Source organism: Mustela putorius, unplaced genomic scaffold, assembly GCF_011764305.1.
Source record: "Mustela putorius furo isolate JIRA1106 unplaced genomic scaffold, ASM1176430v1.1 tig00003834_pilon_pilon_pilon, whole genome shotgun sequence".
Taxonomy (NCBI): domain Eukaryota; kingdom Metazoa; phylum Chordata; class Mammalia; order Carnivora; family Mustelidae; genus Mustela; species Mustela putorius.
Genome location: NW_025421987.1, coordinates 10350077 through 10367898, shown reverse-complemented (window position 1 = coordinate 10367898; position 17822 = coordinate 10350077). Strand labels below are relative to the sequence as shown.

General features: G+C 37.2%; 1 protein-coding gene and 1 non-coding gene across 9 annotated transcripts in view; both read left to right on the top strand.

Annotated features, from left to right (window-relative positions):
• Positions 1-17822, top strand: part of ROBO1 (roundabout guidance receptor 1) — a 1168989-nt gene that overhangs the window by 1024972 nt on the left and 126195 nt on the right. The window lies entirely within an intron of this gene.
• LOC123394657 lies at positions 4957-5120 on the top strand. Its single transcript, XR_006609409.1, has one exon. It is a non-coding gene; the product is annotated as a U1 spliceosomal RNA (small nuclear RNA).

Sequence of the window (17822 nt, the reverse complement as noted above, 5' to 3'; positions counted from 1 at the left end):
AATGCGTGTTGCTTCGTTTGGCGATTAGAAAGAGAAAACCGTAATTTCTACTTTAATGTCTTAGACTTGACACTTTTATGAATGATTTAGTTGTTATTATAACTTAGGGCATATCACATCTCCATATGCTACAGTAAAAATTGTTAAAAATTCAGTAATACAGTATGTTTCCAAAGGCCTCCTAAGTCACTTAAGCATTTGTGGGTTGTTTTTTTCTTCTCTCTTTCTCCTTTTCAAATGGCTTTTGTGTTCTGTTGAATTCACTGTTGTTCCTAAAAACTAAAATCTCATTCTGAATGATGGTTCATGATGGATTTATCTCCTTCCAAAAGAAAATTGCGTGACAAGATTATTAGATTGCAAATTCCTGTTATATACAAGTAGAGAAATATGCTATCTGGAGTAAGGATGCATTTTCTTCTTGACATCAGTGAGTCTGTATGATTTCTTTGCCTTTTCTTTCTTTTTCTATCTTGTCAGGTGTTTGCTAAAGTACCAAAATAACTGAACTCTCCTTGGTTCTATGATTGGACAGTCTTGCCCTCTATAAGCTTCTTTGTTTTGCTCATACTCTGTGTCCGTTATGAATTCATTGGCCAAGATTTAGAGGTACTCAGGAGAATACATGTTTAAGGAAAAGTCACTGCTAAATGTGTAGAAGAACAAGGTTATAATACAGACCACTTAACCCTAATAAACATTTGCACTATTTCTGAACAACCAGTTAGCCGATTAGCATGAGAATTAAATAGTGAAAAATAAAATCAAGAAGGTTATGGTAGACAGATTTTAGGGACCTTGAAGAAAAAAAACAAAACAAAACAAGCATTTTTTCTGCAGTGATCTGAATTAGAATGAGTGTCTCAAGGGATTTTTATAATTCTAGCAATTGGAATGAGAATAACCTGGCTGTACTTTTAAGAGGTGTGGAAAAGTCACATGGCAAAGTGAACTGTATGGGAAACACTGGGGAAGTGAAGTTGAGAGCATAGGGGAGTAGAGACTATAGAAACAAATGCTTCTTTTATTGGTGATGACGGATTCCTTTTAGATTTATGTATAATTAAGATAATATCTTTGTCTTAAAAACATATTTTAAGTCATCTAATGACCACTATCTGTAATTTCCATTTCCCTGCCTGAGTGATTCAAACACATTGAAACCATTATTACCCATTTCCTCCTTCAGATCTTTCCTGATTAATTACCTATTTGTGTTTAATACCAATGAATGCTGAAATTCTTAGCATTGGAGATGTGGCATTAAGCAGAAATCAGTGAGACCCCTTCTGAAGTTTAAATTCAGTGAGAGTACAGGTAAAAACCAAAATAGATAGTATAATACATAATATGGTAGACTATAATCAGTCCTGTAAAAAATACTAAAGGAGAAGACAGATTAATTAAGATAGGGGTAGGATTTCAGTTTTAAATAGGATGACCTGAGAATGCTTCCCATAAAAACCTGAAAAAAATTGAAGGAGGAAACTACACAAGCACCTGGAAAAGTAAACAGAAGAAAAGTTTAAAGACTTTAATATGGGGACCACCTAACACATTTTTTTTTAAAGGAGGGAAGTGGTCAGTGGGGGTTGAGCAAAGGCGAGGTTGGTAGGAGATAATATTGGGAAAACAAGTAACTAGACTGTAGATAGAGATATATAGATATAGATGTAGACATAGGTACAGATATAAATATGGATTACTATAAGACCTTATAGATCTTGTAAATAGTTTGGCTTTTCCCCTTGAGTGAAGTGGAAAGCATCAGAGGATTCTCAGCAGAATCCTCTGCCGTCTTGAGAAAACACTGACGGATAATAATGATTAAGCAGCGAGACTAGTTGGGAGATTTTGCAATAATCCAGACAAGATGGAAATGGTGGTTTGGCTCTGTGCACTAGGAGGGGAAGTAGTGAGGAGTGGTTAAATTCTGGATCTGCTGTGAAGTGATAGCCAGCAGAATTTGCTAACAGATTGGCTGTGGCTTATAAATAAAGAGAAGAGTCAAGGCTTACCTTAATTGATTGGTCTGTGCAATTGAAAATATTGAGATGCCATTAATTGTAGAAAGAGAGGATTTGGGGTTGGAAGTATCAGCAGCTCAGATTTGGACATTGTAATTTTGAAATTCTTATTAGATATCCAAGTATAAATGTCAAACAGGCAGTTGGAAACATGAGTCAGAAATTCAGAGTTGAGGTTGAGGCTGGAGAAAAAATTGAGTTGTGGTAGACATAGCAAGTACTCATTACTGCGCAACCCTCCCCTCCTTCTGGGCAGATGAAAGACTCTGCTTCCCAGTTTCCTTGCTGTTGGGCAGACCAATTTGACTGGTTCAGCTTCGTGGGCTGTGAGTCAAAATTCAATAAATTAAATACTGGTGAGTGAGCCTCCAGCACTTTCTTTCTTCACTATGTGGCAACCAAGGGGGACACTTGTTGCAAGTAGTGCAGCTACAACATGGACACTCAATGAACCTGGGTCCCTCAGTGATGAGTAACAAAACTTTCCACCCCACACCTCTGTCTGCCATGATGGACACATCAAATGAGTGAGCAATCTCTGTTGTATTAAGTCATGGAGCATTTCTTACCACAGGCTAATGTAGCTTGTCCTGATAAATATGGAAATCATCATCGTGTCCATATTATTTAAAAACAGGAGACTGAAGTCGCCAAGGGAGTGATTATATGTAGAAAGGAAAAGAGGTCCAATGTTTAGCCCTCAGGGAGGAGAGGCAGAAAGAAGAGCAGCGGAGACTAGGAGTGAGCAGTGAGAGCCGAGGGAAAGCAGAGGGTAGCCAAAGCAGCGGAGACTAGGAGTGAGCAGTGAGAACCGAGGGAAAGCAGAGGGTAGCCAAACACTGAGCCAGTTGCAGCTGGTTTATCACATAATAGAATGACTGAGAATTGACCATGGAATTGAACAACTTGGTGGTCATTCATTGATGACCTTCCCAGGAGCACTGTCCATGGAATAGAAGGGTTGAAACCTCACTGACCTGGTTCAGGAGAGATTGGAAAGATTGAAATCGGACGCAGAGAATGAACAATTCTTTTTATATTGTATCTTATATAGAAGATAAAAAATAAAGGGGATTGTAGTCTCACATTTTGAAATTTCTCAAACTTACTCTTAATATATGTCTATCTGTGCATTTTCTGTGATATTCACAGTTTAATACTGCTATGGTAAATTTGATTTTTTATAAATCTCAGACCTTCCTGTTGTATCAAATACTGAATTTGAAGCAATGTCATGGTTTTTGCCATAATGTTTAATTTATTAGTGGGTCTTCATTTATACTTTGCTGCCCCAGAAGGTGCTCTCCTGTGAATGCAGGGTACTATTTCTCTTACACATTAGTAGGGTAGAGTCAAAAAAAGAACCATCTCCAATCAGGAATCGAAACAGTTTAAAGTTGTAATAACCTATGAGTACAAAAAAATGCCAAGATGTTAACGTTGTTAAAATCATTTAAATGCTGCCAAAATGATGATCCACAATAGTTGTTCCATATGTTAGGAAGTTGTAACATCTGAAACTTCTATTATTCCTAAGACCATCTGTGTGTTTTGGATAAATTATGACTGTTAAACTGATAAAACACTAGAGGTAAAAAAAAAAAAAAAATTATACATACAGGGAGATGAATAGATTAAAATCAGCAGTTTGGGTTCAGAATTACTGTTCTTATTTAGTTCATAATTGTTTTTGTTTTTGCTTTTGTTTTCCTTTAGGCGAGACAAAAATTAAGTAATTAAAACAAAAATTTCAAACAGAAACAGAATGTCTGACATTTATTTCCAGTTCTTTTTTTCTCCCCCCTCAAACTGGAAGTAGTCTCTTCAGAGATATTGGTTATTAGATATTTTACGTGATTCTTCTTTCCTAAGCTTTGTTTTCAAATAATTGTTTTCATTTCTGTTGTTAATGTACTTCGCCAAATGTATTGAGTACAGATGAACAGGAGATTAAGGCACATAATATCTTTATGAAAGGCAAGTAAAGATTGCACAGTTATTGCTACAGTTTTGGTTATAGGAATTTCTTGAGTTCTTTAATGTGGTAGCTTTCTTTGTTGAAAATGTAAACTACAACTCTCCCAGCTGTGAGAGCAAAGACACACCCTACAAAAAAGGGCAAATGTGTAATTGAATTGTAGCTGCACCTGTATTTTTGATGTTCTTAAGTCATTTCTTTTTACCTTGACCTGGATTCTGAGCCAAATTTTAGATCTGTGATGATTATAAACCAGCAATATATAAATAGCATTTTCTTATTTTCCTACTTGACAGGAGACTCTTTCAGAACTCTTTTGGCACTTATATCTTGGAATAATTTGAAGGAGGACTTAGATGATGTTTAGTCTTTCTTCCTTTCTTTTATTTTTTTTCTAGACATGAGTATTTATACTTAGAATTAGAAATAGAAGTAGTTTAACTGGCAGGCTGGATTAAGTAGATTTACTTCATATGCCTGAGAATTAGTCATAACCATTATTATTAATAAATGAAATTTTCTCATAGAGATGAATCAGAGGACTGAAACTTTTTTGAGGGGGTAATGGAGAACCCTTGGATGTACCTTACAAAAAGTGATATATTTATTTTATTTCAACATACTTTGGAAATATTGTGCTTAAATTCACAATTGGTTTGTAAATGTGAAAAATTGATAATGTTAAAATTAGGGAAAAAAAGTATTGAGTACCTGCCATGTCCCTGATACTCTATGTTATCTCTAATTCCCTTAGAAACTAAATGAATAAGCTTTTTTTTTTTTTTTTCCTTTATGGCACACTTATACTTGCCAGTAGGTATTCTAAAAGATGATGGTGACGATGATGATGATGATAGTAAACACTTACTATAGCACTTTGCTATGTGCCAGGCCCTAGTCTAAGTACTTGGCTTATGTTGACCTCGTTAATCTTGATAAAACCTTTGTCAGATACTTCCCTGACAGGGGAGATACCATGATCACAAAGGTGGTTTTCCCAGGACGAGGCTTATCCATTGCACTCTGGATGTGCTGATCCATGGGATTTCCCCAAATGTGGGAAACTTGACTGCATAATTTGTGGTAGTGGGGGACTGTGTTTGTGCTTTCTCCGGGGTGGGGGGGGGGATAAAACTTTGTCAGATAAATACTAAAAATTTCACTAATGCAGCAATTAACTCTGAATTGGCTGGGGAACAATTATGCGAGCCTGTGTCTTTTGCTCACTAATAATATTTTCTGTTGGCTCTTATATATATATTATATACTATACACTATACACACACACACATAATGACTCTGACTTGCTATCAATGTAGATTTCAACTTAGAATAACAATATCCTTTAGCTTCTGCTGTAAAATATTATCTTTAAGGGGAGCCTGTTTGGCTCTGTCCAGAGAATACCCAACTGTTGATCTCAGGGTTGTGAGTTCCAGCCTCATGTTGGGTGTAGAGATTACTTAAAAATAAAATATTTGAAAAAAAATTGAAATAAAACATTATGTTTATAAGGGTCTGGAGAGGTAGTTCACATTGTGAAGATGATGGTGGTCTTGAACATAGGATTGGTACATTTAAGAATTGGCCCAGGGGCACCTGGATGGCTCAGTCATTTAAGTGGCCAACTCTTAGGGTCATGATCTCAGGGTTGTGGGATCGAGCCCCGCATCAGACTCAGCATTCAGTATGGAGTCTGCTTTAGATTCTCTCTCCTTCTCCTCCTGCCACCACCCCTCTCCCTCACTGCCCCTCTTGCATGATCTCTCTCTCCTGGCTCTAACCCGATCTCAAAAGATATGAGGATGACCCATAACTGTTTACCATATGACATTTAGGGAAAGAAGGATCTATCTTAAAAAGGATATTATGAATCAGTGAATTGTTCAGTTGAATCTGTTTTATGATTAACTGTCCAAATTGTAGATTAACCAGGTTCAAATATAATCAGCTGTACACACTTCAAAACTTATTGCTGAAGAATTAAATTATTATAAGAAATTATATGATGATTAGGAAATTGAGTTAAAGAAAATATTGTTGATGTAGTGGCTTGGTGATTTTGTATAGATACAATAAAGTATAATAAAAAACTAATACCATAGGGGCGCCTGGGTGGCTCAGTGGGTTAAAGCCTCTGCCTTCGGCTCAGGTCATGATCTCAGGGTCCTGGGATCCAGCCTGCATCATGTTCTCTACTCAGCAGGCACCCTGCTTCCTCCTCTCTGTCTGTCTCTCTGCCTACTTGTGACCTCTGTCTGTCAAATAAATTAATTAATTAAAAAAAAAAACTAATGCTGTAAACAGTGCAGTGTAGATTGTGAGATCTACCTGGACTCAATTCTGAAATATCAGAGTTAGTTTCTTAATAATAACCTTTGGCTTTCATTTATCTTGAATGATTTCATTTTACCAGTTAAAAGCTTAAAAGACATTCATTTTTTCATGTTTGAAATTCTTAACTTTTGAGCTAAAATTTACAGTTGAATAAAACATGCTTTTCCCATTCTCTTTGTATGTGGCTTTGTGACTTAAATATTTTTTAATGACTTGTGTTATTCTTTGTGATAAGCTGTGCCTTGACTTTTTAATTTGTTTTTTTAAGATTTTATTTATTTATCAGTGAGAGACAGAGGGGGAGAGAGTGAGCACAGGCAGACAGAATGGCAGGCAGAGGCAGAGGGAGAAGCAGGCTCCCTGCTGAGCAAGGAGCCCTATGTGGGACTCGATCCCAGGACGCTGGGATCATGACCCGAGCCGAAGGCAGCCGCTTAACCAACTGAGCCACCCAGGCGTCCTGTCTTTTTAATTTTTCTTCCTACCTGTTCTATATGCTATAGTAGCATGCTATAAATAGTCTGTATGTCTTAAAAAGGTATTTTTTACTTAACTGAAAAAATAATTCAGATGATGGAGAAATAGTTTTATTATAAATTGTTTCCATCAAAGCCATAGTCAAACTTGAAACCATTTTACTGTCAATTTCATCTACCTGAAATTGTAGATACAGTTATGTTATAGTAGGTATATCTACTATTATAGATATAGTTATCACATAATTATAATCAGATTTTTTCATTCTTCTTAGAAAAATTACAGCATCAATGTATTTTAACACAATGAACAAATGTATTAATGAATTTTTCTTAAGGTGACTTAGATGGGATGGCCACCCATGCTGGCTTGCTGGGGATTGTCCTGGTATTTACGTTAAAAAACCCTAGTCCTGGGAAGACCAGACAATTGGTCACTCTAAGCCTAGATTGCTTAAAGGAATTGATTTACATATGAATGAAAAATCACATGTGTATAAGGTAAGTAAAAAATAGTTAAAAAACAAATAGAAGGGTCTTAACCTGCATCATTTCTTTCATAAACCAGTTAAGGATTTGAAAATCATGAATGAAGTTAGGAGAAAAATCAGTTATACATTGAAAAAATTGTTTAGCCCTTCCCAATCCCATGCTGAGAGGTAGTTATTAGAATGCAGTATGTCATCAGTTCTTTGGCTAGTCCTTTTCTGCTTCCTGTGTGTCTTGGTAGGTTTCTTTGATTTCCCTCGATGGTGTGATATTTTGGTGAAAAGCAGCTGACTCACATCCCATCCAAATCCCCAGTGTCCTCCAGATCCTTCACGAATCTGGCATTCAGCCTCGCCTTGCCAATTACTTCCTTTCCCCCCAATTCCCACATGTCTCCTTCTTAAGTCATCTGCTCCCTCCTCCCTTCCTCCGATTAGTGCCTTCCTCTGGTCTTCCGATTTCTTTTATTGTTCCATGTCTGCTCGCTTCCTTTTCCCTCTCCTCCCCTAGAGGAAATCAGCAGACTTAATGCAGCTGATGTCATTGAACCCCCTTTCCCTGAGAAGTTAAATTTGTGCTCCTGCAAAATAAATACGTAGTTCTATTGTGTGGAGGTCAGAGGAAACAAGTAGAGTCAACTAGATTTTTTTCCCTGTCCATCTTACATAGAGAGTCATGCATATTACATATTTTATATATTTTTAGACATAAAAAGGTTATTCATGATTTAAATCTGAGTTGCATCAGTATAAATCTATAATGTGAAACGTGGTACTGAAGAAGGAAGAAATGAGTTCAAAAGTAAATTTATGTGCTATTCTACTGTCTTAAATTTCACACTTAACCAGAGAAATAGAGGAGATTAGTAGAATAAAACGTGGTCTTTTGTATTATGAGGGCCACATTATAACTTTGGGTTTTGACACGTATCAAGTGCGTGATCTTACAGACATTTGATCTCTATAAATGTCATTGTTTCCACCTGTGACCTGAATTGTCTAATCATACCTATGTTGGTTGTGTTGTGGGAATTCAGTGAGAAAATACATCTTAAATGTCATTGTAGATGGTGACATACTCCCTCTCTATATTAGTAATGGACATTCTGGTTATTACTATTATTGGTATACCTCTTGAACTCTGGGTATATTTAGTTATCAAAAACTCTACAGAAAAGGAAAATCAGGAACTGTTTGGGCCATAGCAATTTTGACTTTCCTGAATAAACAAACAAAAATATAAATATATATAAAAAGAGATGTAATATTTATGTCTCATCTAAATTTCTATCTGATTTCTGCCTGATTCAACACTGTAAGAAAGCTCCATTTTCTACAGAATCACCAAGAGTATTCAGTTTAGGTGAGAAACATGAGTAAAGAATTTAGACAAATACTAATACTAAGAAACAAGTTTGAGTCCTCTGTACATCTTTAATGTGAAATGCAATGATCAGCAGGGGATTCCACAAGAGAATTTAAGGCCTAATGCCCTAAAGGCATTCACTGTGTGTAACAAATTGACTTTTCTTCCATGCATCTAGTTATGTACAATTCTCAGGAGAATTGAGAAATGCTATGATTCAGATCAGGTATGCCGGTTGAGCAAGGCTGGTTTATCTTCCCAAGGAACATCCTGAATCTTTCCCGAAACTTGTAATTCTATTTAAATAGTTATACATATACTCATGTTTGGACACTGAAACTAGAGAAAAGAAAGCCAAGCATTTCAGACCCACTTGTGAAGTCTAAGCTCTCTCCTGATAGAATTGTGATAAGCGAAGACATTCTCTGTTCTAGCATACGAATTAGTTTAGATGACAGTATGATTATAAACACAATTCTGGTGAACATGTGGTTATTGCCCTAGTTTTTCATTATATATGTGTTAGAGATGTATTTAAAAACTTGGATACCAAGGGCTTGAAGGAACAGATGTTGAGAGTCTTTGCATATGCTCTTCCCTGCCTGGAATGTCCTGACCTCTATATCCTCTTTGTGTAACTCACTCATTTTTCAGGTTCCAACTTTTTTTTTAAAAAAGATTTTATTTATTTATTTGACAGAGAGAAATTACAAGTACACTGAGAGGCAGGCAGAGAGAGAGAGAAGGCAGCAGGCTCCCTGCCGAGCAGAGAGCCCGATGTGGGACTCGATCCCAGGACCCTGAGATCATGACCTGAGCCGAAGGCAGCGGCTTAACCCACTGAGCCACCCAGGCGCCCCTTTCAGGTTCCAACTTAAAGGCAACTTCTACAGACGAATGTTCTGCAAAACCCCACTCTGCACATCTGCTCTAGATGTATCTCCCTGCTATCCTGACCTTTGCCTTTTACTAAGTCCTCTTCTTTTAATCTGTTAGAAGTCATGATTTGTAAGTTACTCCTCTAATATTCATAGGAATCCTTGAGAGTCAGCTATATTCTCTGGGTCGGTCTTATGGTAGGAGTTCATTATATATTTCTTGGGAAAAAATTAAATAAATGAAATATAAATCAGAATCATGTTTCCCAACATACCTAGAGCTGATAAGTTGCTCATCTGAACATGCTTGATTTTATATCCGTATGTACTTTATGTATGTATTTTCTTATTCCCCTATAAAATTAAAAGGAGGTATCATCCACACTATTTCTTTTTTCTAAATCATGGTTTCCATGAGCTTAACAGTATGTGAAGGAAGAGATGCTATGCAAGTTAGTTCTGTGAGTAAATATATTTCTGTAAGTGGGACTTATGGATACTCACAGAATTTTACAGATGGAGCTGACTTGAGAGATTGTGAATAGCAAACTCCTTTATTTTTAAGAAAAAAAGGGGAAGTGAGGGAATGTGACTGGCCCCAAGTCTCTTAATGAATCTGTCTTGTGAGTCAGGAGTAAGAGCCAGACCTCTCAACACCAGACTTCTTCCTGTTCTGATTTTTCCCATGACAGATTAGACTTGATCAACTCTTCTTAAATAGCACTTACATTTGACTAAGACAAGTCCTAACACAAAATCCACAGGTAAAGTGTTTTCTTGGATTCATTTCATATAATTTTGCCACTTGTTTTGTGTCTCAAGTTCTGTGTTTCCTATCTTGGTAAGTACTGAAAGTAGTATTTTCAGTGTGTAGGGTTTAGCAACTGCCTCAGCTTATATATCCATTGGGCACAAACATGGCCTTGTGTCATTTTGATTAATAATTCTGAATATGTTTTGGCTTCATCAAGAATGTTATTAAGAATGTATCCCAGTCTGTCTTGATTGTGGTTGCCTCTGCATCTTATTCAAAAAAGAAAACAATTAAATAGCAACAATTTAAATCGTAAGTTAAGCCTAACCTCTGGCCATCTTGGGGAGGTCTCTTCTGTCTCAGGTGTTCTTTTTTAAAATTTTAATTTAATTTAAAGTAGGCTCTCAACCCAGTGTGGTGCTTGAACTCACGACCCTGAGATGAAGAGTTGCGTGCTCTACCAACTCAGCCAGCCAGGTGACCCTTGAAGCTCCTTTTAGAAGCTGCACTAACAACTAGACCTTGGCCAGGTCCTTTAATTATTGACACTATTAAGATAATAACATCCTCCCTGATTACTCATTAGGATTATTATGAGAATCAAACCAGAGCAATGAAAGTTGTTTTGAGGACTCTCCATGATAGCCTCAATTGTAATGTGTTATTCTAAGTACTTACGTCTTGATTTTCAGTTATTATTTTCACATATTAAACCGTGCTGTACCTTGTTTTGATCAATTTTTAAGTGCACATCAAATATGAATCCCCTTCTCTATGGCATCTACCTTTGGGGGCTCTGCAATGTATAGTCCATTTACCCATTTTCGTCTCAATCCCTTGAGACACCTTGTTGTAATTCCTAATAAAGTCCTCATACGTATATGCAACCTTATTCAGGGAGGGCTCTAGTAGGTTTGGATGCAGAGTTACTGTAGCAGAGGCTGAAGACTTTCAGATAATGTATTTTCTACTTCAACAAATAGTCTTTGGTTCAGGAAACAGGAAATAATACACTATAAAATTTTCAGGTTTCCTCTAAGTAATGTAATGAACGTCCCTATGAGTACAAGTCCTAACATATGTGAAAAATCAGAGTAATCTTGAACAATGTTGATGTTTTATCCTGTTTTGTGTTTCGGGCCATTTGTCAGTCTTCTTTTAAATCTCTTGAGATGATTCTGGCTTTCTGATTTTTTTTCCCCCCGAACGGGTTTCCTTAAAAATAGTTTTAAGTATTTTTCTAAAATCTAATCCCACCCAAATGTTGGTTTCAACCAAAACAACATGAGAAGACATAGGGAGTACTTAACCAGATCTGGCCAAGCCACCTTCCATATGGTAATCGGCCAACTCCTAGATTCCACTGGGCTGAAACCTGATGTGGGTGTATGCCTCTGTTTAATGTCCATGATCCTTCGGTCAGAGTAGACCTTCCAGAAAGTAGTAGCTCAGACATTTTGAGTCAACTAAAGTTGTACCTCGTAATTCAACGTAATTATGAATATAGTATACTAACCAGAAGTGTTATAACTCTATGAAATGAACACACATAGTCAGATGACAAAGCCCTTAATAAGAATTTCAGGTTAATTTATTGGGTCTACTAATAGAGAAAGCAGGCTTACAAATACCGCCCCCCACCCCCCTGCCAACCTGCCTTTTTTCTCCCTGTATAATACATGCTCACTCAAGCAGCTGTGTTTCTTCATCTTCTAAGACTTTGATATATTTTATCAGGCTATTACATTTCTCCAAATAGTCAAGGACTAATGAAATTTTACTACTGTCTGGGAGCACTTTGTTTAATTATGGGTTAAAGTAGTTTGCCCAATTAGAGGTATATCTGTGGCTTCAAGGATGGTGCTCTAACCGGTTTATTTTATTTTGGATGTTCTATTAATCACAGATGAAATGCTTCTCAAAAGATAAGAGTTTTAAAATGTATCTTAAAGCATTGCTTATAAATCTTAACTCTAATTTGGAAACCATTTAAATTATAACGAAATACATTTTGGTAAAATGTATTTTACCAAATAAGTTGGTAACTTATTGGTTACAAGTTGGCTTTTCCCATTGCCTGTAATTTTTGTGTTTGCTCAGAATGACCCAGACTTCACTTGTTTTCTGGGTACCATAGACAGAATGAATTATAATCTTAAAAGCAAAGTAGTATACTGATTGAGAAATGTGCTTGATTGTACAAAGCATTCTTTTCATGCTTTAACATGGTCCAAGATGCAGAAATCAAAGAAATTATTTTAAGCCTTTAAAAGTGGTGGGGATTTCTTTTTCATTATTTGTAGCTGGCTAAGATTGACTCTAGTTTTCAATCTTTACATATTATCACTTTTATATAGGGATACTGTCTCAAAGAAGAATCCCAAATCTTATGCTGAGGTCCACGTCTAAACTAATGCTGATTTTGCATTTCTTTTGTTCAAAGGATAGGTGCTTTAAAAGCACTAATATTCTCTTGATAACATCGGACCGCTCCAATTTTCATCTGCTTAAACCTGAAGAATTTGATAATATGGTAAATAGTACACTTGTAAAGTAATCTGTTATGCATTAACAGAATTACTAACAGATGGCACAAGTTTTCTCTTTTTAAATCTTACAAATCTAGGTGATCATGAAGCTTTAAATGCTGATCTCAGTAGAAACAGGCTCCTGTTTATGTCACCTTTAAGAGCATCATCTCGTATGGGAAAATCTCAAGAGCAGTTGAACTCAATATGGGTAAAACTGGTTGAAAGTAATGGAAATTTGTTTCCTTGAGTGGATAACGTGTAATTCGCTCAGGAATCCATCATTCCATATTCCTTTGCTTTTGAACATTCATGGTGTCACTTTCCTCTCACCTAGACATATTAAGCCACTGTATTGCCCTATGTATCATGCTTATAAAAGATCATGGCAGATTTCCTCATCTTTATTAGGGAAGCTTTATGAATATGCTGTTTACATTATAAACATGCCATGATAGTAAATGCATGTTTATTTGGGGAAAGAAGAACCATTCCTCTGTGTAGGAACTAATATAAAATATTTACCTAACTACACTTTTCTTGCAAAGAACACATGCAAGATGTCAAGTGTAAACATGCACCTTTTCCCCCGGCTGCCAGATGGATTAAGGGCAATTAGGTTGGATATCCAGATCGGTCAGGCTGAAATTGTGGAGTGAGATAGAAGGAGAGCCACCAGGCTAACGCATTCAGGCAAGCCCACCAACAGCACCTGCTTCTTTGCCACGCCATTGAGTCCTGTCATCTACCCATGCGCAAGATAGTGCTAATTTATAGTTTGTCATGTGGGATGCAACGAAAATACAAGTTCCTGCTTTTGGTTCCCAAGGAAGCACTCTGTGTGAGTTTTATTTTGGATCTGCGGAGAATGAGCTCTGATCCACTTACTGAATGAGGGAGAGCGGGTTTTTGATATTCTGAGCCTTCGTTTTCTCATCCGCAAATAGGAAAATATGCTTCCTTGGTGGGATTGTTGTAAAAATCAAAGGTGAGAAATGCAACAGTGTCGTGTATGGAGCACATGTTGATAATCACGATTTTTCCTTACTTACAGCAATAAAAATCCAGATTGCTGTTTAAATACCTTCATACATTTATGATGTGGACCACAGATTCACTGATATAATTTTCATGTGCTTTTAGAGAATATCATCAAAGGCACTTTACACTTAAGACTTAATTTTTTTCAGAAGTTACGTTTTTGCAGATGATTTTTGGGGTGGGGGGGCATAGGGAGAGGGAGAGAGAATCTTAAGCAGGCTCTGTGCCCAGCGTGGAGTCCAAGGCAGGGCTCCATCTCACAACCCTGAGATCATAACCTGAGCCAAAATCAATAGTCAGTCACTTAACTGACTGAGCCACACAGGTATCCCTAGGTTTTTGTATTGCTAAGTCCTTTAAAACTTCTTTTGAATCATCCAAGAATTTAAATTTATTTAGTACCTTGACATTAAGTCATTAGAATTTGAATTTGTCCTCTGCAAGGCAATATAAAAAGGTGTACTTCTAACTTGAATTGTAAAATATCAAGCCTTTTGGGGCACCTGGGTGGCTCGGTGGGTTAAAGCGTCTGCCTTTGGCATGGGTCATGATCCCAGGGTCCTGGGATCGAGCCCCGCATGGGGCTCTCAGCGGCAGGCCTACTTCCCTTTCTCTCTCTCTGCCTCCCTTTCTGCCAACTGTGATCTCTGTCTGTCAAATAAATAAATAAAAATCTTAAAAAAAATCAAACCTTTTTCTGAAGTGATGAATGAAATCAAAGAATTCTATTGATCTGATTTTTTAAGATCTTGAAAAACCAGATACTGTCTTTTCTGTGGGTGTTGTGCTATATACTAGAGATATGATAAGTCCTTTACTATCGTAGAATTTATATTCCATGTGGGAGAGAGGCAAGAAACATGGGATCAGGTTTGTTGTTTTTTCATTGACTTTATCTTGTTCTTTAATCTTTGCACTGGCTTACCTTGCTTCTACCAGAACCTTTCCCACCACTTAATTCTAGAACCTCATGCTATTAGGATTTAATAATTACTCTTAAATAGAATAATAGAATAGAAGATTAATATTTAGTTGATAGAATAACTACTCATTAGGTTTATGTGGGTGCAATCTAGAAATACAAAATTCTGAATTTCAACTCAAAAGTTCAAGCACCTACAGACTTGGGGTTAGGAGCGGTTCAGAACACTGAGATCATTAATACCCTTGATACCTTTTTGCACTGCATTTTCTGTTCAGGAAGCTTTTGTCTTGAACAGAGAACTGAGCTATTTATAACCGAGAAAGATTATTTTAAACAAAAACCAGTCCCCTTCAATTTCTTTTTTCACAGAAAACTATAGAAATCTAAGGATTCTGGGGGCACCTGGGTGGCTCAGTGGGTTAAAGCCTCTGCTTTCGGCTCAGGTCATGATCCCAGGGTCCTGGGATCGAGCCCCACATCGGGCTCTCTGCTCTTCGGAGAGCCTGCTTCCTCCTCCTCTCTCCCCGCCTGCCTCTTTTGCCTACTTGTAATCTCTGTCTGTCAAATAAATAAATAAATAAAATCTTTAAAAAGAAAAGAAAAGAAATATAAGGAGTCAAGACACTTTTTTAAAAAATATTTCTTACTTGTCCATATCTTTTTTTTTCTCCTAACTTTATTTTTTTATAGTTTTTAAAAATTTTTTATTAACATATATAATGTATTATTAGCCCCAGGGGTACAGGTCTGTGAATCACCAGGTTTACACACTTTACAGCACTCACCGTAGCACATACCCTCCCCAATGTCCGTAACCCCACCACCCTCTCCTCACCCCCTCCCCCCAGCCACCCTCAGTTTGTTTTGTGAGATTAAGAGTCTCTTATGGTTTGTCTCCCTCCGGATCTCATCTCGTTTCATTTATTCCTTTTCTACCCCCCAAGCCCCTCACGTTGCCTCTCAACTTCCTCATATCAGGGTGTCCGTGTCTTAATCATTAGTTCTCAGGAAATAGTGAGAAATGTGTGTGGGTAACTTGGAAGCTTGATATAAACCATCAAGAAGAGTTCCTTTAAGCACTGGCTCCAGCCTTTTTGTCTCATGAATTTAATGTCTTCCTCACATGTGCAAATGGCCCAACTTGCTTTCTTAGGTGGTATTTAGATATATTTTCGTTTGTTTTAACAGAAGCGGTGTTGGGGGAGAAGGGGGTTATTATTTTTATCTTATCATATGTCCCTTATGGGAGGAGGCACACATTTGCCAAATAACGGAGCTGGGTTCTGTCATAGTCTTGTGATCAATAAAAGAGAGCGAAGCAACTGGCCATATGGATATTGAGTCTCTGACCCTGGTCTGATGAGCCCTGACTTCTGATTAATCAATTAAGCTTGTCACTTGCAAGTCTGCTCTTGCTCTCCTTTGACTCTGGGATTAAAATTCCACAGAATGGGAGTGGGTGTTTACTTCAATGTGTAGCTACTTTAGGGATGTTCATATTTGTAGAGAATCCCGGTAAATAGGATTAAAGGATTTTATTGCTTTTTACTTTTTTAAAATCTTTTTTTAAATTATGTTATGTACAGTACTACATACGGTAGTACATCATTAGTTTTTGATGTTGTGTTCCGTTATTCATTGCTTGCGTGATTTTTACTTTTTTCACATTTTTCCCATAAAGTAATACTCCTGAGTTAATTTCCATAAAGTCATTGTGAATTTTTGAATCCAAGAATCCCCTGCATACTCAACCTTGATTTGACTTTTTCTGCCATGGTTATGTATCATCTTCAGAATATAAGTGCATTTAAATTTCAAGAGTAACAAATTATACACAGTCTGTGGAAAAGGCCTTATTTTAGCAAGGCATTTGGGGGGTGAGGGAAATTCTCACACTGGACCAAAACTGTAGAGAGAAGACCCTAAGTGTAAGAACTGATGGAGAGAAAAGAGGGATTTATTGTTTGAAAAGTATTTTCAGCTGGTGCACTTGTAACTTGAAAGAGCCAAGTGTTTGAAAATGAGCTTTTTCTTCCCTCAAATACTATGAGCATTTGTCATCTTGATTTCTAGAGTATAGTCATAATTCCTCCATAGATTTTTTATTTCAGGCTGTCCTAACAGTGACTGTATGTAAATTCAGAGTTATAGCCAGTTGGTTGGACGAGGTGATAAAAAGCAAACCTGGTTTTGTACAAAAGTGAAAATTGCCCATAAGACTTTGTTTTTACCTTTAAAACAGCAGGACATTGTTTCATGAGACCTGAGAAGGAACTGATACATTAACTTTAATAGCTATGAGCTAAATTAATTTTTTATACACATGCAGAGTCCTACCACGTAACGCCTATAATTTTCATAGAGGTAAAAATCAATCACCTTTCTTACTTTTAGGAGATAGCTAGCGAAGGCTATTCTCTTCCCAAACCACTTTTCCTATTACCTCCTTTTTATAGGATTTACTTTGGGGTTCTGATCTTAATGCTGGCGGAACCAGACACCTGGGGAATCCGCTAAAAGCCTTCCCTGTTTATCCACTCTCCATTTCACTAGCGCCAAGCAGTTGTCTGCCCCTGGTTTGAAATACAGTCAATTAAAGGGGGCCTTTTTCGGGTGATTGCTTTAGGCCACCTAACTGTGACTGGCTCAAGAAAACGGGTGTCTAAGGGAAAATGCCCAGCCGAAGTTTCCATATTGACTTTGAGCCACACTTCAGGGAAAGGGGTGGGTTTTAAAGTGACTGTGTTTCTTTTCCATGATTCCTTGTTAAAATGAGGATTCATGGGAAGCCCCTCTAGTGAGATAAACTCAATAGACAGAAAGGTAATAATTTATATCTTCGCAAGGAAAATCCTCCTGTCCCTGGAACTCAACTGTGTCTCTCTGTAGGGAGGTCCCTGTTGCCTACAATTAGCAGTTGAGCACTTCCCCACGTAGTCTGTGATCAGATTATCAGAGGTGTGTGCCTCTGCGGCCTCCTACAGCCAACTACCAATTTATAAATTGCTATGCGGAAGAAAAGAA